We start from the raw sequence: 20,845 nt of genomic DNA on the forward strand, positions 1-20,845 counted from the left end.
CACAACCCCTTCACCCCCAAAGGTGAGCATGTCCAAGTGGGAATCACTGCTATAAATGAACAAAGAAGGAAAAGAAAGGATAATTGTCACTTAATGACAATATAGAGAGCTGTGAAGAATTCAATTGTATCTTCTGAACCTAATCAAGTGCTTTTATTTTTGAAGTTACTATTAGGTAACTGTCCAATCAAGTATCTGCTGTATGACTACTCTTCTTGTTACCTAATCAAAGCCTGATTATTATGAATCACTAGCTACAAAATAATAATAATGGCCTTTAGCTTTATACTATAGTTTTAAATCAATTTAAACCATAATTACAAAACACTCATCAGAGTTAATAGTTAATCATAACTTAAGATAGGGCTAAAATATAGTCTAGTTGCTTGGAAAACAAATTCTCAACTTAGAAAAGTTAGGATATGAGAATTACTAACATTATCATATAAATACCAATAAAGACTAATATATAAAGAATTTAAACATATCAATTCATTTTATAATTCATAATACTAAAAATTAGTCAAAGTTTAACAATGACATAATAGTTTTGAAAATATTTTGTATACTACTAGTATAAAGCACTTTATAAATAAAAGATATGCTCATCTGATAAATAAAAAATATGAGATTGTTAAAGATTACCACTTAATGATACACATTGGAAACTGGGGATCTTTCATGCATTCATTCATTCAAAAATATATTTACTAAGTTCCTGCTATATACCTGGCACTGCACTTAAGGGCTGGGAAATTCAACAGGAAATAAGGCATAGCTCCTTTCCTGAAGGTGGTTATAGTCTAGAAAGCATGCAATTAAAATGCAGCAGACTGAGTGCTTCTAGGAGTAAGTACAAAATGCCACCTTTGAAGCACATTGGAGGGACAACTAATCCAGTCTGGGAAAACTTCCAAGAAGAAGAAATGGCTAAACATAGGACATTAACTACGCAATGTGGGAAGTGTGTTATGAGCAGAAGGAACAGCATTGCAAATATCTGGACGTAAAAGATGAGGCTTTCAAAGTCTTAAAAGTGGATCAATCTGACTAAAGTAAAGGGTGGGAGGGGAAAGGAATGAAACCAGAGCAGTGTGCATAATCAAACATTCCTTTAAATGAATAAACAGCCTAAACATTGAGCAATAAATGACTGGTTAAGTAAATTATAGTATATCCACATAATATAATATTATGTAACCATAAAAATTTTATAACATATTTGAAAACATGAAAAATATTCATTATAACAAGTATCTATTGAGCATCTATGACTACACTGAAAATTAGATTAGATTATAAACCGTATGTTCACGTGATACAACTTATGAAAAACATATGCATGTACATAGGAAAAAAGATAAAAATCACAAAATGCTAAATGCAATTACTGCTGGGGAAAGAGGGTTACAGGTGGCTTTTCTTTTTTGCTTACATTTATTTTCTAACCTTTCCTCCTATTATTAAAGTTAGTATAAACAATCCAAATTAGCCCTAACCAGTTTGGCTCAGTGGCTAGAGCGTCAGCCTGCGGACAGAAGGGTCCGAGGCACATCCCCAGTGGGGGGTGTGCAGGAGGCAGCTAATCGATGTTTTAACTCTCTATCCCTCTCCCTTCCTCTCTGTAAAAAAATCAATAAAATACGTATTTTTTTAAAAATCCAAATTAGGTTAGAACTTTTTCCATAAGGCCAAGTACTATTAAAATAAAAGCATACATGTAACTCACCCATTACAGGGTCGGGGAAATGGTAAACTTCTAGAGTTGTGTTTGTGTTTTTTTTGTGTTTTTTTAAATAACATTACATTTTTTTATTGATTTCAGAAAGGAAGGGAGAGCGAGAGGGAGATAGAGATAGAAATATCAATGATGAGAGAGAATCATTGATTGGCTGCCTCCTGCACACCCCCCTACTGGGGATCCAGCCCTCAACCTGAGCATGTACCCTTTACTGGAATCGAACCCAGGACCCTCCAGTCCGCAGGCCAACGCTCTATCCACTGAGCCAAACCAGCTAGGGTTGTGTCTGTGTTTTAAAACCGACTGACCTTTATCTGCTTTGTACCAGACACCGAAATACAAAGATAAATGAGAACCAGCCCTTCCCGGGAAGTGCTTACAGTCAAGCAGAGTAGCAGACATGCAAACAGAAAGTACAACAGGGTGAGGGAAATATTAGAGATATTACTTAAAACTATTACTTTTAATGTCAGAAATATATCAGAAATATGAGTATACCACTCCTGACAATGTAGAAACTGCTCTTTAATATCTGCCCCATGCACTCCAGTGAGTCCCATTTATCCCACTCACCTTGACCTATTTGCCACAAAAAAAAGAGAAGAAAAAAAAGGGGAGGGAGTTTGGAGGACACACTGCATCAATTATACAAACTGGGCTCACAAAGCAATGCTGATGTACTAAACCGGCTTTACAAGGTGCCAATTGTAGGAACTACACAATGACCCACTCAAGAGATATATTATCAGATCGTCTCCTGTTCCTTAGCATTCTGGGTTGTCAAGGGCGGACATGCAGTCGGGTCAGACTACGTATGAACAGGGAGCTTTCTAGTAAAGCCATATATCCAGAAAAGAGGAAGCCCAATTTTACTCATCTTTTAGTGAAAAAAAAAAAACAGAAATGAAGGGCAAAATAAAAGTCAGGAAAGAAGACTAGGTGTGCTCAGTGGTTGAACATTGACCTATAAACCAGGAGTTCAAGGTTCAATTGGGTCAAGGGCACATGCCCAGGTTATGGGCTCAATCCCCAGTAGGAGGCGTGGAGGAGGAAGCCAATGATTCCCTCTCATCATAGATGTTTCTATCTCACTCTCACTCTCCCTTCTTCTCTGAAATCAATTAAAAAAAAATGTATATTTTTAAAAGACTAGAAACTGCTCATTTCATCTGTTCCCAAAAGCCAAAACAATGATTTTCCCCTCTGCCTTCTTCTTTTTTTTATTTATTTTTTTATTTTTTTATTTTTTTTTATTGCTTAAAGTATTACAAAGGGTATTACATATGTATCCATTTTATCCCCCCGCCCTAGACAGTCCCCTAGCCTCCCCTATCCCCCAGTGTCTTATGTCCATTGGTTATGCTTATATGCATGCATACAAGTCCTTTAGTTGATCTCTTACCCCCCTACCTCCTGCCCCCCAACCCTCCCCGGCCTTCCCGCTGCAGTTTGACAATCTGTTTGAGGCAGCTCTGCCTCTGTATCTATTATTGTTCAAAAGTTTATAATGGTCTCTATTGACCATGAATGAGTGAGATCATGTGGTATTTTTCCTTCATTGACTGGCTTATTTCACTTAGCATAATGCTCTCCAGTTCCATTCATGCCGTTGCAAATGGTAAGAGTTCCTTCCTTTTTAGAGCAGCATAGTATTCCATCGTGTAGATGTACCACAGTTTTCTAATCCATTCATCTACTGATGGGCACTTAGGCTGTTTCCAGATCTTAGCTATGGTGAATTGTGCTGCTATGAACATAGGGGTGCATATATCCTTTCTGATTGGTGTTTCTGGTTTCTTGGGATATATTCCTAGAAGTGGGATCACAGGGTCAAATGGGAGTTCCATTTTCAGTTTTTTAAGGAAACTCCATACTGTCTTCCATAGTGGCTGCACCAGTCTGCATTCCCACCAGCAGTGCACAAGTGTTCCTTTTTCTCCACATCCTCTCCAGCACTTGTCGTTTGTTGATTTGTTGATGATAGCCAGTCTGACAGGTGTGAGATGGTACCTCATTGCTGTTTTGATTTGCATCTCTCGGATGATTAGTGACTTTGAGCATGTTTTCATATGTCTCTTGGCTTTCTGGATGTCCTCTTTTGAAAGGTGTCTATTTAGGTCCTTTGCCCATTTTTTGATTGGATTGTTTCTCTTTCTTTTGTTAAGTTGTATGAGTTCCCTATAAATTTTGGAGATTAGGCCCTTATCAGATATGTCATTGTCTGCCTTCTTCTTAAAAACTTATCACCAACTCTTAAAACAGCTGCTACACTTATTTCCTACACTTATTTTCCTTTTTCATTTCACAGACATTTCATTTTTCTCTTTCACCATACTACTTCCAATTTTCTTTTAAATACGGTAGGAACAATGAAATATAAATATTAATCTGGCCATGTTGAGTATTTAAAACTTTATTATACAGAAACTTTGGAGGAAGGTTTTCCTACGAAGTTAAAATTGGAATAAAAAATATCCTGACAGTGAAAATCACATAAGTAATTGTAATCTGAGTTATTACCCATGTCAGATATTCACTGTAAAATTTCATTAGAAGAAATCTGTGGATCAAAATCTATATATTGTAAATGACTCTGGCAGTGGACTTAATTTAAAAACACTTTTGCTCACACATTTTAACATTTAAAATGATTGTGTCAGAACGAGGCGGCGGAGCAGCAGACGCAGAGATGCAGATCTTTGTGAAGACCCTGACTGGCAAGACCATCACCCTTGAGGTTGAGCCCAGTGACACCATTGAGAATGTCAAAGCTAAAATCCAAGACAAGGAGGGCATCTCACCTGACCAGCAGCATCTGATTTTTGCGGGCAAACAGCTAGAGGATGGTCGCCATCTCTCAGACTACAATATTCAGAAAGAGTCCACCCTGCACTTGGTGCTGCGTCTCAGGGGTGGCATCATCGAACCCTCCCTCTGCTAGCTCGAGCAAAAGTACAACTGCGACAAGATGATCTCCCGCAAGTGTTACGCCCGCCTGCACCCCCGTGCTGTCAACTGCCGCAAGAAGAAGTGCGGCCACACCAACAACCTGCGCCCCAAGAAGAAGGTTAAATAAGGCCACTCCACCAACTCCTTGGGTCCACAGGGCCGCCTTCTACCTGAACCCTGTGATGCTGGGGCCTCAATAAAGTTTCTGTTTTGTTGACTGGAGCAGTAAGTAAGTAAGTAAGTAAGTAAATAAATAAATAAATAATAAAATGATTGTGTCAAATAACTCACAAAATATACAGTTGGGAGATCTGACTTTTGTCATTTACTTTTAAAATATATATATATGTTTTTATTGATTTCAGAGAAAGGGAGAGAGAGAAACATCAATGATGACAGAGAATCATTGATCGACTGCCTCCAGCACACCCCCCTACTGGGGATCAAGCTGTAATCCGAGCTTGTGCCCTGACTGGGAATCGAACCATGACCGACACTCAACCACTGAACCATGCAGGCAAGGCGTGTCATTTACTTTATATCAACTTATTTCATATTCTTTAAAAAGATCAATGTAGATATGTTGATATCATATTTGCGGCAATTCACGGCCCTGTTAACCCCCTTCTCCTATGTTTCCTCCTCCACCTGTAAGAATGAGTGACCCACTCAAAAGCCTGCTACAATCCTCACCACCCCACTACTTTTTTCTGGCCAATAACACCTCTTGACAAATCCCTTCCTTTCTTTCTTCCTTTGTTCCGTTACATAACTAAAGTGCCCCATTTTAATCATTTCTTACCTCAAAGCTTCTAGTCAACATTTCATTTTTGCTACTCAAACACCTGGCTTACTTACATCTGCCAACTTGAAGAGAGCCTACCCATGTGGCCATTCCCTTTTCTGGGCCTGTGTATCAGAGCAAGCTTGAAGGACAACTGAAGAAGCTGACAGGTCTGAAATCCCAGTGAATCAGGCATCACCAAAGGTAAGAGTTATCTGTGGCAGCACAACCACTTCAAAAATACAACTAAAAGACAAAATGGACACCATCCCAAATCACAGGAAGACTGGCCGAGTGGAAATTCTACAACTAGAAGGAAAGAGAGGGGCACACTGAGACTCAGAGGAGGTGCGGAAGTAAAATGCAGAGGTACAGAGGCGCACATGGAAAGGGCTGGAAACTGAGGACGCAGCTGTCTTTTTCAATCGGGAGGGAGACACAAGCTCCCGACATCTCTGAAATCCAGTTCAGGGTGAGTCTCTGGGAACCCAGACTCATACGGGGAGAAACTGGACTGTCTGGCATCGGTTGGAACTCGAGGGCAGCTTTCTCTCAGAGGTGCTTGCAGCGATTACCAGGACACTGGGATGTGGGGCCTCTTAGGGTAGGACTGAGGAGCAGCCATAGCTGCTTGCTCCGCCCTGTTGGTTCCCTGAGACCACGCCCCACCTAAGCTGTGGCAGAGGCTTTTGCATATGAATGCCCCGGCCCTTTGCAATCTGAAAATCACCTAACAAACTGCAGCTGGGCCAGATAGACCCATAACTTCCAAGAGAAGGCCCAAGGTCCCACAGCAGCTTGCATTGCTTCACAGCTGGGTCTCATCTGGGCACCTCCAAACCCCAAACAAAGAAGGGGAATCTGCAGATCTCTTCATAGCTCCTGCTGGGTAGCCTCAGGCAGAGGCTAAATTAGCACCTCCTCAGATCCAAGAGCCAGTGTACCCAGTGGTCAGAGTGGGACCATCCAATTACAACTCCTCAGATCCATAAGGGACACACTCAGGGGGAAGACTCAGTGAGCACATAAGCCCCACTGAAGCAAGTCTTGCCCCAGAAGGGTGTCTCCAGCACAGAAGTTCTCCCACTGCAGACACAGCCGATTCTCACAGCCAATTGGCCTGGAGGTCAATCACTCCCAGTGATACCTACAATAATCAAGGCTTAACTACAATAAGACTGTGCACACAGCCCACAAAGGGGTGCACCAAGAGTGTCCACCTCAGGTAATTGGGGAGGCTGAGCCACTGGGCCTTATAGGACACCTAGCACAGAAAGGCACTCTATCAACACAGGGAAGCATAAAGAATGCAGAGACAAAGAAACAAGTCACAAATGACAGAAATGGAGGAAAGCAAACTACTGGATATAGAGTTCAAAACCACACTTATAAGGTTTTTCAAGAATTTTCTAGAAACCGCCGATAAATTTAGTAAGACCCTCAATAAGTCTAGTGAAACCGCCGACAAATTTAGTGAGACCCTCAAGAAATCTAGCAAGACCCTAGAGGTTATGAAAAAGAACCAACTAGAAATTAAGCATACACTGACTGAAATAAAGAATATTATACAAAGTTCCAACAGCAGACTAGAGGATCGCAAGAATCAAGTCAAAGATTTGAAATACAAAGAAGCAAAAAACACCCAACAGGAAAAGCAAAAAGAAAAAAGAATCCAAAAATATGAAGACAGTGTAAGGAGCCTCTGGGACAACTTTAAGGGTACCAACATCTGAATTATGGGGGTGCCAGAAGAAGAGAAAGAGCAAGATATTAAAAACCTATTTGAAGACATAATGACAGAAAACTTCCCCTACCTGGTGAAAGAAATAGACTTACAACTCCAGGAAGCACAGAGAACCCCCAAAAAAAGGAATCCAAAGAGGACCACACCAAGACACATCATAATTAAAATGCCAAGAGCAAAAGACAAAGAGAGAATCTTAAAAGCAGCAAGAGAAAAACAGTCAGTTACCTACAAGGGAGTACCCATACGACTGTCAGCTGATTTCTCAACAGAAACTATGCAGGCCAGAAGGGAGCGGCAAGAAATATTCAAAGTGATGAACGCCAGGAACCTACAACCAAGATTACTCTACCCAGCAAAGCTATCATTCAGAATCGAAGGTCAGATAAAGAGCTTCACTGATAAGAAAAAGCTAAAGGAGTTCATCACCACCAAACCAGTATTATATGAAATGCTGAAAGGTATCCTTTAAGAAGAGGAAGAAGAAGAAAAAGGTAAAGATACAAATTATGAACAACAAATACACATCTATCAACAAGTGAATCTAAAAATCAAGTGAATAAATAATCTGATGAACAGAATAAACTGGTATTATAATAGAATCAGGGGCATAGAAAGGGAGTGGACTGACTACTCTTCGGGGGTGGGGGTGGGGGAAGAGACTGAACAAAAATCGTGCACCTATGGATGAGGACAGTGGGGGAGGAGGGTAAGGGCAGAGGGTGGGGTGGGAACCGGGTGGAAGAGAGTTATGGAGGGAAAAAAGAGGAACAACTGTAATAATCTGAACAATAAAGACTTAATTTATTTTTTTTAAAAAAAGAGTTATCTGTGGTGGGAGAGGGGGTGAGCTGGTACTGCTTCAATCCCTACGAATAGACCTTGAAGACTCACCCAAACAGGTAAGTGCCAGAACAGCTTTCCTATGTCCAACTGGTGCCAAAACTAAGCGGAAACTGTATGGTTATCTCTGTATCTGTGCCTGGTACTTTTGAACATTTGCCAAATGAATGGTTTCATCTTAGGGCCTCCAATAATTCAACAGCTTTAAGGAATGTTTGGGAAGAAGAAAAGGAAACTGCACATAATAATTTGCTGAGGAGGAGAACCAAGATGGAGGCATAGGTTAACACCGGAGATTGCTGCCTTGAACAACCAAATCAAAACACACCTAAAAGACGGAACGGACATCATCCAGAACCACAGGAAGGCTGGCTGAGTGGAAATTCTACAAGTAGGAGGAAAGAGAATATCATACCCAGACTCAGAGGAGGCACAGTGCTGAAGTGAAATACTCAGGTACGGAGTGCATGCGGAGCGGGCTGGCGGCGGAGGGCACGGTTGGTGCTTTCAATCGGGAGGGAGTCTCAGATTCTGAGCTCCAGATCCGGGCGAGTCTCTAGGGACCCAGACTCAAACGGGAGAAGCGAGACTGTCTGGCTTCAGTCGGAACTCGAAGGCAGCTTTCTCTCCAAGGTTTGCAGTGGTTGCTGGGACTCTGTGAGGCAGAGCCCCTAGGGACGGAACTGAGAGCCGCCATAACTGCTCTCTCCAGCCCACCCTGTTGATCCCCAGCCCGAGCGACCCACCTGCCCCGCCCAAGCCCTGCGCAGAGCCATTTGCCAGATAGCCTCAGGCAAAGGCTAGATTAGCACCTCCCCAGAGGACAGAAGTTTTCCCACTGCAGACACAGCTGATTCTCACAGCCAGCTGGCCTGGAGGTCAAATCCTCCTAGTATTAACTACAACAATCAAGGCTTAACTACAGGAGGACTGCACACAAAGACCACTAGGGGGTGCACCAAGAAAGCATAAAAAATTCGGAGACAAAGAAACAGGACAAAACTGTCAATGGAGGATATTCAGTTCAGAACCACACTTTTAAGGTCTCTCAAGAACTGTTTAGAAGCCGCTGATAAACTTAATGAGATCCTCAACAAATCTAATGAGACCCTCGATGTTATGATAAAGAACCAACTAGAAATTAAACATACACGGACTGAAATAACGAATATTATACAGACTCCCAACAGCAGACCAGAGGACCGCAAGAATCAAGGCAAAGATTTGAAATGCAAAGAAGCTAAAAACACCCAACCGGAAAAGCAAAATAAAAAAAGAATCTGAAAATACGAAGATAGTGTAAGGAGCCTCTGGGACAGCTTCAAGCGTACCAACATCAGAATTATAGGGGTGCCAGAAGATGAGAGAGACCAAGATATTGAAAACCTATTTGAAGAAATAATGACAGGAAACTTCCCCAACCTGGTGAAAGAAATAGACTTACAAGTCCAGGAAGCACGGAGAACCCCAAACAAAAGGAATCCAAAGAGGACCACACCAAGACACATCATAATTAAAATGCCAAGAGCAAAAGACAAAGAGAGACTCTTAAAAGCAGCAAGAGAAAGAAACTCAGTTACCTACAAGGGAATACCCATATGACTGTCAGCTGATTTCTCAACAGAAACTTTGCAGGCCAGAAGGGAATGGCAAGAAATATTCAAAGTGATGAATACCAAGAACCTACAACCAAGATTACTTTATCCAGCAAAGCTATCATTCAGAACTGAAGGTCAGATAAAGAGCTTCACAGATAAGGAAAAGCTAAAGGAGTTCATCACCACCAAACCAGTATTATATGAAATGCTGAAAGGTATCCTTTAAGAAGAGGAAGAAGAAGAAAAAGGTAAAGATACAAATTATGAACAACAAACATGCATCTATCAACAAGTGAATCTAAGAATCAAGTGAACAAATAATCTGGTGATCATAATAGAATCAGGGACATAGAAAGGGAATGGACTATTCTTGGGGGGGAAAGGGGTTTGGGAGATGTGGGAAGAGACTGGACAAAAATCGTGCACCTATGGATGAGGACAGTGGGTGGGGAGTGAGGGTGGAGGGTGGGGTGGGAACTGGGAGGAGGGGAGTTATGGGGGGGAAAAGAGGAACAAATGTAATAATCTGAACAATAAAGATTTAATTAAAAAAATAATAATAATAATTTGCTGAGAATTAAATACTAACAACTTCAACACCTAGCTTCTTCTTGCACTAAGAGTATTCAAAAAGCAGAGTAAATATGGTCTCTACTAATTTTTTTTAAATCAGCCCACCTGTCTGAAACGGCTGCCTAATTTCTTTGGTCCACTTTCTAGAGGGCATCATTAAATATGCAGGCTGGAGGAAGAAGAGTGGACTCAAATGGCACAGATGACCACATGACTGCATAGCTCCATGTGTAGGCCCCCTTCCCTGCCCCCAGCTGACCGCCATCCACTCACATCCAGTGAGGGACTGAACAACACTGGAGTGGAGATGTGGGTGAAAAGCCAGCCAGGACTGTACTGGCCAGCGATGCAGTGCAGAGGCGGCAGAGATTTCACATACTTTGGATTTTTACACTAGAGATTAGTTTGAGTCACCAAACTAAAGGGTATATATTATCTTTGACATTTCAAGTTTTTGAAATATATGACTTAAATAAGAAAACAAAGTAATATGTATATCATTTGCTCCTAACATATTTTTCTTATATTCATTTGTTATAATTATATCTTCCTAAATACACATTTACTTTTTAAACTAAATTAGAAATGGTACAATGATTATAAGATACCTCAAACCTAAAATTCCTTTCAAATTATGTTAGAAACAATAATTCCTTCAAGAATACTCCCCATCAAAAGATCTAAAAAACTATTTCGACAGCTATGCAACAGTCATTTCTATAGTTGTGAATGATGTTTTAGGTAAAATAATTTTGTCATGTTAATTTATATACTATTACTATCTTCTATCAACTTTTGAAATACTTCTCTAACATTTGATATTATATCATCTTTTAAAATTAAAAAAAAAAGTAAATAAATATAAAAGAATACTCCCCAGCCCTGATTGGAACATCATCCGGTACACAAAAAGGTTGTGGTTTTGATTCCTGGTCAGGGCATATACATATGTTGCAGGTTCGATCCCCAGTCAGGGTATGTACAGGAAGCAATCGATCAATGTTTTTCTCTGACATCAATGTTTTTCTCTCTCTCACCCACACCCCCTTCCTCTCTCTCTCTAAAAGCAATAAAAACATATCCTTGGGTGAGGATTTAAAAAAAAGAATACTGCCCAAATGCCTGGTTCTTTATTAAAAGCAATATTTTTAATTCTGCCTATAAAGTCCTTTAGAGAAAATATAAAATCCAAACTACATTTTAATGTCCATACAGAAGAAGTGTACTTCTATCACCACTTGCTTTCAGGCTCTATCTGTTCCAACATATCTTTGTAATATAAATCACTGTTTACATAATTTGGTTTTCCAAATAACAATAAAACTTCATCAAATCAAATTAACTGCCAATTTAGCAAAAGTTTAAGTCATAGGCTAAACTTTTCAAATGCAATTATTTAGTATAAGTTATAATTTCCCAGAGGCCGGGTGCACAAAATTCGTGCACCCGGGGGCGGGGAGGTCCCTCAGCCTGGCCTGCGCCCTCTCGCAGTCCGGGACCCCTTGGGGGTATCCACCTGCCGGCTTAGGCCCCATCCAGCAGTCAGGCATTCCTCTCGCAATCCGGGGCTCTAGCAGTCTGGGACCTCTCGCTCGTTACCACCCACCTTTAGCAGAGGCGGGAGAGGCTCCTGCCACTGCCACTGCGCTTGCCAGCTGTGAGCCTGGCTTCTGGCTGAGTGGTGCTCCCACAGCACTGACCACCGGGGGCAGCTCCTGTGTTGAGCGTCTGCCCCCTGGTGGTCAGCGCACATCATAGCGACTGATCATTCCACTGTTCAGTCCATTTGCATATTAGGGTTTTATAATATAGGAGGATTTGTAAATAGATGCCATTTAAAGTAAGGTTAATACAATAACAAAAATAAGTCCATAAATTAACCATAGTATAAAAATATAGTAGGTAACAAACTTTCCATTTCAAGTCAGTAAAGACAAGTAGAAGAATCATTAGCTATCATCTTATAAAACAATAAAATAATATCCTTCACACTGAACCATCCCAAAATTTTCAGGTAAAGACAAACATATTTATTTTTTAACATACTAGAAAAAAAATGTGAAAAATTTACCTGCCAATAGTATAGGAAAGACTTCTTTCACGTTCAAGAGCAAAATAAATGTGTAATTATTACAGCTGCTACATTTATGTGAATAACTTTCTCGACATTGTTATGTAAGAACACAATATGGCCCTGACCGGTTTGGCTCAGTGGATGGAGCGTCGGCCTGCGGACTCAAGGGTCCCAGGTTCAATTCCGGTCAAGGGCATGTACCTTGGTTGCGGGCGCATCCCCAGTAGGGGGTGTGCAGGAGGCAGCTGATGGATGTTTCTCTCTCATCGGTGTTTCTAACTCTCTATCCCTCACCCTTCCTCTCTGTAAAAAATCAATAAAATATATATTTTTTTAAAAAGAACACAATATGAATATTCGCGAAGTAGTTCTGCCAGATTACTCCAGTGTAATCTATCTTTTGCCATCCTTTATTTTTCTTCATAGCACTTAATATAATATTTTATATAAATTTATTTGTATATTGTCTATAACTAATAGAATATAAATCCATGGAAGCAGTTTTTATCTGTTTTGTCCATTGTTATACCTCCAGTGACTAGAAAAGTGCCTGGCATAGGGCAGGTGTTTTCTTTGTAGAAAGAAGGAAAAAAGGAAAGAGAGTGGAAGGAAGAATGAGAGGTAAGGAGGAAGAGAAGGAGAGAGGGAGAAATGGAGGGAGAGGAGAAGGGAGGAGAGGGGAGAAGGTGTCTATGTGCCTTCATAGCTCAGGGTTATGCCCCTGGTCTAGCTTGTTTCCAGGAGGGCTCACCTTACTATAACCAGTAAATTATTTTTTCCCTTTGGTTACCTGACTTTTACAATTAAAAATGCTAATGTTCTCTTTTATTAGTACTATATACATAATTAAAAATCTGATTTACTCTTACATCTGCTAAACAATGGAATAAAAAACAATTTTGTTAGGACATGCAACTCATTTTTAACTTAACTCAAGGTAAATAAACAAATTTTGTAAAATATTTCAATTATCTGAGAAGTCATCTGACACAAGAACAACACTGGATCTGAAAGCTTCCTTACCGTACTTGTTTAACGGTGACTCATGAACTGGTACATTTCCTGGTTTCTAATTGCTTGAATAACTTGTGACAATCACAAGGTCCTGTTTCTCAAAATTGGATTGTGCCAATTCAACAATATTCATGAAAAGGCTTTAGCAGAAATGGCAGTGCAGTTTATCTTTTTAGACTGGCCTGTAACTGCTAACTTTCCCTTATATCTTACATTTTCTTCTGTTGCATTGCCTTCAATAGATGCTTTCCACCTCAGCCCTATTTTGATTTTCCCTTGTAGCTGAAAATCATCAAAATCCCTAAAGAGACAGAATGTAATGGGAATCAACTAACTCTAGTTCTTGACTTGTAGCCAGGCCCCCAAGGTAACACGCAAGGCTCTGCCTCCCCTGCCCTTCACCTGGCTTAGTCATGGGACTGGACTAGAGTTTGGACAGGAAAATTGAGCAAATCGCTACAGTTACTCATGACTTATAAGAAGGCAAAATGTATGTTTCCATCTTTAGTTTTTCACTTCACAGGACCTTCCACCCCCAGACACCAACCCATGATGTCTCTCTATTTTTATTACAAAAGCAAAACATATTCATTATAAATCTCAGAAAATAAAAGCAATCAAAAGAAAATCAGCATATATAGAATCCCAGAGGCAATCAGTTAACAGTTTACTATACTTGTCCTTTGAATATATTTTTAGAAAAACTGGATCATTCGGTAGTTATTATATATTTTATAACCTGTTTTATACTATAATGGGCCATATCTCTTCACATAAACAATTACATTCTACTCATTTGCTTTTAATAATGCAGAATCTAAGTGTTGCACATCAATTAGACATTTAGACAGATTTTAGTTTTTCTCTCTTATAAGAAGTGCTGCAAATAAATATCTTCTAACTATATTTGTGTACATATTCTTATTTTCTTTGGAAATGGTCCTACAGGTAAAGTTAATGAATTAAGCCCATGCCCTTAGATGTGTGATATCTATACTAATAAAAGGGTAATATGCTAATTAGACCAGACATGTTCCGGATATCCATCTGGACGTCCTTCCAGACAAAGCCACGGTGGCAGGGGCCAACGCAGGGGCGGTTAGGGGCGACCAGGCTGGCAGGGGAGGGCAGTAAGGGGTGACCAGGCCAGCAGGGGAGGGCAGTTAGGGGCGACCAGGTCAGCAGGGGAGGGCACAGTTAGGGGTGACCAGGCCGGCAGGGGAGGGCAGTTAGGGGCAACCAGGCCAGCAGGGGAGGGTGGTTAGGAGCAATCAGGCAGGCAGGCAGGCAGAGGCGGTTAGGGGTGATCAGGCCTGCAGGCAGAGTGGTTACAGGCGATCAGGCAGGCAGGCCCACCACCCCTCCCCATGGCCAGTTCCACCCCCAATCAGCTCCCCAACCTCAATCAGGGGCGGGGCCCACTGGCAATCGCCCGCCATCTCCTCCTCCCGACAGGCCCAGCCCCAATCTGCCCCAATTGGGGACGGGCTGGCCAGCCCCCACCCGTGCATGAATTTGTGCCCTGGGCCTCTAGTCCTATATAATAATCTTATATAATAAAAGGCTAATATGCAAACCTACCGAACAGCAGAACAACCAGTCACTATGATGCACACTGACCAACAGAGGACAGACGCTCAACACAGGAGCTGCCCCCTGGTGGTCAGTGCACTCCCACAGGGAGAGCGCTGCTAGCCAGAAGCTGGGCTCATGGCTGGCGAGCACAGCGGTGGTGGCGGGAGCCTCCACTGCAGGTGGGCAGTAAGGAGCAAGGGGTCCCAGACTGCTAGAGCCCCAGACTGGGAAAGGGATGTCTGACTGCAAGAGGGTGCAGGCTGGGCTGAGGGACCCTCCCCCCATACACGAATGTCATGCACAGGGCCTCTAGTATCTATAATATTGCCCAATTGCTCTCCAAAGTTAATTACAATCTATACTCCTATATTTGCATAGGAAAATATAAATATATACTCTGATATCTGAATTGCTGTTAACAAAATTTTACATTCAGGTGATGACAAAAATAATAGCATCAGCCATCCCAGGAACTGCTTGCTATGCTAGTCACTTTTCACACCTGATCTCTCTAATCCTTACAACCACTTCAGGGGCAGGTGGTAACATGTTTAGTTTACAGACAGGAAACTGGGGCCCAATATAACAAATTATAGAACTTCCAGTCAAGATGGCAACATAGGTAGATGTGATGCATGCTCGCCTCCTCCCACAACCACATCAAAATTATAACTAAACTACAGAACATCATTCAGAACTGCGTGAAATCTGGATAAATGGCAGTCCTACAACTAGGGAATCAGATAAGAAGCCACATGGAGACTGGCAGGAGGGGTGGAGAAACCAAATGTGCTGGCCCCACAGGCCCCTGTGGTGGATAAAAATCAGGAGGGCTGTCTCAGCTGCAGAGGTCCCCCTGTGAGTAAGGGGTCCCAGCCCCACAGCAGGCCTCCAGCCTAGGGTTCCAGTGCCAGGAAGAGAAGTTCCCATAACTTCTGGCTGTGAAAACCAGTGGGGGTTGAGCCTGAGTGAGATGGGGGGCTGCTGGAGTCTTCTTAAAGGGCTCACGCACAGATTTACCCAGACTCACTCCCTCTGAGCTCCAGCACTGGGGCAGCAGCTTGAAGGGCATCAGAGACATGTGGGAAGGAACTGAATTGGCCGGCATCAGGGGGAGAAGTAGGGGTGAGGGGCAACTTTCTCCCAGAGGAAGTGCTGGCCGAGCTCATTGTTCATTTGATGAGCCCTCCCCCCAGAGAGCCGGCAGGTGGACACCATATCTGAGTCTCCATCAAACTGGCTCACACTGTTTGCCCACCCCTGGTGATTCCATAAGACTCCACCCGACACAACATGCTGTTACTGACTCCCCAAAAAGCTTCATAATTTTTAAAAAATAATTGCAGGCTCTTTCAAATTTCTCATTTCTTAAACATTTCCATTTCTTCTTCTCCCTACTCCTTTAACCAAACGTGGCTACAAAGCACCTGAAGTGTGGCTAGTCCAAACAGAGGAGCTGAAGTAAAACATACATCCCAGACTTGAAAGACTTACTATGAAAAAATATGTAAAGTAGTTCAGTAATAATTTTCACATTGAATGTGCGCTGACATGATAATGTTTTAGGCATATTAGGTTAAATAAAATATACTATAACATTTATTTCACCTGTTTCTTGTCACTTTTTAATGTGGCTACTGGAAAATTGTAAATTAGGCATGTGACTCCCATTAGGTTTCTATTGGATAGCACTGCAATAAACCAGTTCTAATCAGAACGGCTCCATCCTCCCTGGAAGAAATCCTTTCCCCGATTTTGTTTTAATAGCAGGAGACTGGGAAAGGTGGGGGAGCACAACATTCAATCAAAAATAGAAACTAAATGAAAATCTCCATAATGCTTTGAAATGATCACTTTGATCTTCACTTGAAATAAAACTCTATAAGATAATATTTTTACAAAGACACATATAATTAGAGTGTATTTAAATGACATTAAAAACATTATAACTCTGTAAAAATTCATCAAGCTATAACTTGATCTGTGCACGTTTCTCAGTGTCCTATAACTCAATAAAATATTTTAAAATACAATGTTAACACAACACAAATTAATTTTGTCCAAAACAGATGATTTCTGTGTTTAAGAAAAAAGATTTTTGCTTTTGCTTCCTTCCTAAAATATTAGAGTGAAATAAAAGCATCCTCCCTCCTTTCATTTCCTGCCTTTAGAAGTCAGAGTTCAAAAACAGATCATTTACATACTACTCCTTCTCAAAGGAATCTCCTTAGCAACCTTTTACAGCTTGTCATGGGTTGCAAAGATCTCCCATTCTTAAAAGGGCCAGTGTCCCTTCCAGAACAAAGAAATTTAATACAGAAAACTTAACAAGCTCTTTAATAGAAATTTTAAGGAGGTTTCACAATCTCCTTCAATTCTTTTGCCAACTCCTTTCCTCAAAGCATTCTGCTCTTCTCCTTCTCAAGGTAAAGTCAGATCTGGTAACCATGACCTCTTTAAAACCAACAGCAGCCACTTCTATACTTGGCAGTCGTTATTGAAGGCCAACCTACTGGCCCATACCATGAGACACCAGCCCCATTTCACAAATACTAGTTGTTGATCCATTTTTTATTATTAAATTTCTTTCTTGTATAAACTACAGAACAGTAATAGAAAAATACATTTGAAAATCTATCATTATAAAAGGCCTGTGGGCCCTAACGCCGCCATAACGACCAAAGACCGGCGCGGGTGGGTGAGGTGCGCGTTGGTGGACGGGTGGGGGGGACTACATGATTTCACACACTGGGCTTCTAGTATCTTAATAAAAAAGTATCAAATAATGCAAATTATAATTGTCCTGCTCCTTTTTACTGCCTTGGTATTAACTACCTAATTTTATTAACTATGCAGAAAAAAATTAATAAAACTCTAAGTTTAATAAACCAAAATTTATATAAATAACAGTTTTAAGGAAACAGAGATAGTAGATAATTAGGAAATAGGTACTGTTGCCTCTAAAGTAAAGAGGGAATATTTGTGTCTAAAGCATAGACTAAATTAAGGCCAGTGTCCAGTCTTTTGAATCTGGAAGTGTGAGTCTTCCAACTTTGTTCTTCGTTTTCAAGATTATTTAGGCTTTGCTGGGTCCCTTGAATCTCCATCTAGAATCAGCTTGTCAGTTCTGCAAAGAAGCCAGCTGGGATTCTGACAAGGATTGCCTTGAATCTGTAGGTGGTTTTGGGTAGTATTAGCATCTTAGTACTGAGCTTCCAATTCATCAACAGGCTATCTTCCCATTTGTTAGATCTTCTTTAATTTTTTCAACAGTGTTTTGTAGTTTTCAGTGTAAGTTTTGCCCTTCTTTTACTTAGTTCATTGTTAACTATTTTATTAATTTTGATGCTATTATAAATGGAATTGTTTTTCTAATTTCATTTTCGGATTGTTCATTGCAAGTATTTAGAAGTATAATTGATTTTTCTATTAAGATTTTGTATCCTGCAACCTTGTTAAACTTATTTATTAGTTTTGTAGAATTGTGCACCTGAAACCTATATAATTTTAACCAGTGTCACCCCAATAAATTCAATAAAATGCAAACAATAAAAATAAAGAATAAAATATTTACTTCCAGATAATTCTGGTTATTCTAAAATCCTTTGCCAAATATATACATTTATAAACTGCTACTGATCTTCAAATATAGTAACAAAGGAACACTACTTGTAAAAATGTTGTATCCTATGGTCACACCATGTCCCCTCTATTTAAGACATCTATGACTAACACAGAAAGGCCATTTTTGGTAATAAATATTATCTGAGATAGAGAGATAGAAGAGAAGGGAGAAGGACGGGGAGACAAAGAGGAGGGAGAAATGAATTTAAAATGTGCCAAATAACTATCATAATGTCCTTAGTCTATATCTGATGATACATGAAATCTAAGCGAGATTACCTATTTATCACATCAATAATGTTTCACTACCAACCTCTACTAATATGGACACTAAAAAACAGCAACTCAAAGGTAGATACATTTACTCTGAGGACACACAAACCCATTTCCATACCATATAAGTTAATGTCATTAGAATGGCCATGTAAATTCAGGCTTATTTACAAAAAGACAGGAAGCAGAATGTGAGCATCCTTCCTGTTCCTTTTACCTGTTGACCAAGGAGAAAATGCTGTCGTTACCAGCAGTAAATGGAGCTTCCAATACTTTTTTTTTTTACTTTATTTTTATTGTTGACACTATTACTTTACTAATGTCCCCCATTTTCCCCGCTTTGCCCACCTCCACCCAGGCCTTCCCTCTGGCCCTCACCACACTGATGTCTATGTCTATGGGCTATGCATTTATGTTCTTTGGCTAATCTCTTCCCCTTTCATCCAGTCTCCCTCCTCCCTCCCCTCTGACATTTGTCAGTCTGTTCCATGTATCCATGCCTCCGGTTCTACTTTGTTCGTCAGTTTATTTTGTTCATTAGATTCCACGTATAAGTGAGATCATATGGTATTTGTCTTTATCTGACTGGCCTATTTTGCTTAGCATAATAATCTCCACATCCATCCATGATGTCACAAAAGGGAAGAGTTACTTCTTTTTTTATACCTAAGTAGTATTCCATTATGTAAATGTACCATAGCTTTTTTATCCACTCCTCTCCTGATGGGCACTTGGGCTGTTTCCAGATTTTGGCAATTGTAAATAACTAGAGGCCCGGTGCATGAAATTTGTGCACTGGGGGGGAGGGGGCAGTCCTCTCAGCCCGGGCTGCACCCTCTCGCAATCTGGGACCTCTCGGGGGATGTCCGACTGCCAGTTTAGGCCAGATCACGCAGCAGGATCAGGCCTAACCTGGCAGTCGAACATCCCTCTCACAATCCGGGACCGCTGGCTCCTAACCACTCACCTACCTGCCTGCCTGATAGCCCCTAAAAACTCTGCCTGCCTACCTCATCGCCCCTAACCATTCGCATGCCTGCCTCATTGCCCTTAACCACCTCTGCCTGCCTGCCTGATTGCCCCTAAGTGCCTCTGCCCCGCCATGGCAGCTTCATCCGAAAGGACATCCAGAATGACGTCTGGAAGGTCACTCGGTTGTCCAGTCTAATTAGCATATTACACTTTTATTATTGTAGACGTTGCAATGAACATAGGGATGCATATATTCTTTCTGATTGGTATTTCAGGATTCCTAGGATATATTCCCAGAAGTGGGATCACTGGGTCAAAAGGCAGTTCCATTTTTAATTTTTTGAGGAAAATTCATACTGTTGTTTTCCACAATGGCTATACCTGTCTGCATTCACCCCAACAGTGCACTAGGGTTCCCTTTTCTCCACATCCTCACCAGCACTTGTTTGTTGACTTATTGATGGTAGCCATTCTGACAGGTATGAGGTGATATCTCATTGTAGTTTTAATTTGCATCTCTCTGATGATTAATGACATTGAGCATTTTTTTTCTTATGTCTATTGGCCATCTATATATCCTCTTTGGAGAAGTGTCTATTCAGGTCCTTTGCCCATTTTGAAATTGGAATGTTTGTCTTCCTGGTGTTGAGTTGTGTAAGTTCTTTATATATTTTGGAAATTAACCCCTTATCAGATGTAGTACATGCAATTCCACTTATAAACCCTTAAAGTTTAAAAGCAGACAAAGCCTTTTGCTAAAAGAGCAGATCCAATACTATAACTGCTATATAATACTACAGTTTATTTTTTTCCTGTAGTCCATTGACAGGGAAGGGACAGGAGGGGCCACAACAGGGTAGGGTGGGACTTGCTTCCCTGGTCCCTCTCCCCTCTGTGCTTGGGAGCAAAAGGGAGGGACAGGTTGTCCCTTACCCCCCAGAATGTAAACAGCAGCAGGTGAACAAAAATAAAAATACAAAAGACCAGAGGAAGGTCCCAGACATCCTCTACACACCTATCACCAGCACAGGTCCTCTCACTGCCCCATCCAACAAAGCTCTCTGTCCCAGGGGCTTCTTTG

General features: G+C 41.0%; 1 protein-coding gene and 1 pseudogene across 11 annotated transcripts in view; one reads left to right on the forward strand and one right to left on the reverse strand.

Moving 5' to 3' along the window:
• LOC132239803 (centrosomal protein of 76 kDa) overlaps positions 1-20,845 on the reverse strand; it is a 159,697-nt gene that overhangs the window by 75,226 nt on the left and 63,626 nt on the right. The window lies entirely within an intron of this gene.
• Positions 4,397-4,919, forward strand: LOC132239806 (ubiquitin-ribosomal protein eL40 fusion protein-like; annotated as a pseudogene).

The sequence above is a fragment of the Myotis daubentonii genome, chromosome 8, assembly GCF_963259705.1.
Source record: "Myotis daubentonii chromosome 8, mMyoDau2.1, whole genome shotgun sequence".
Lineage (NCBI taxonomy): Eukaryota > Metazoa > Chordata > Mammalia > Chiroptera > Vespertilionidae > Myotis > Myotis daubentonii.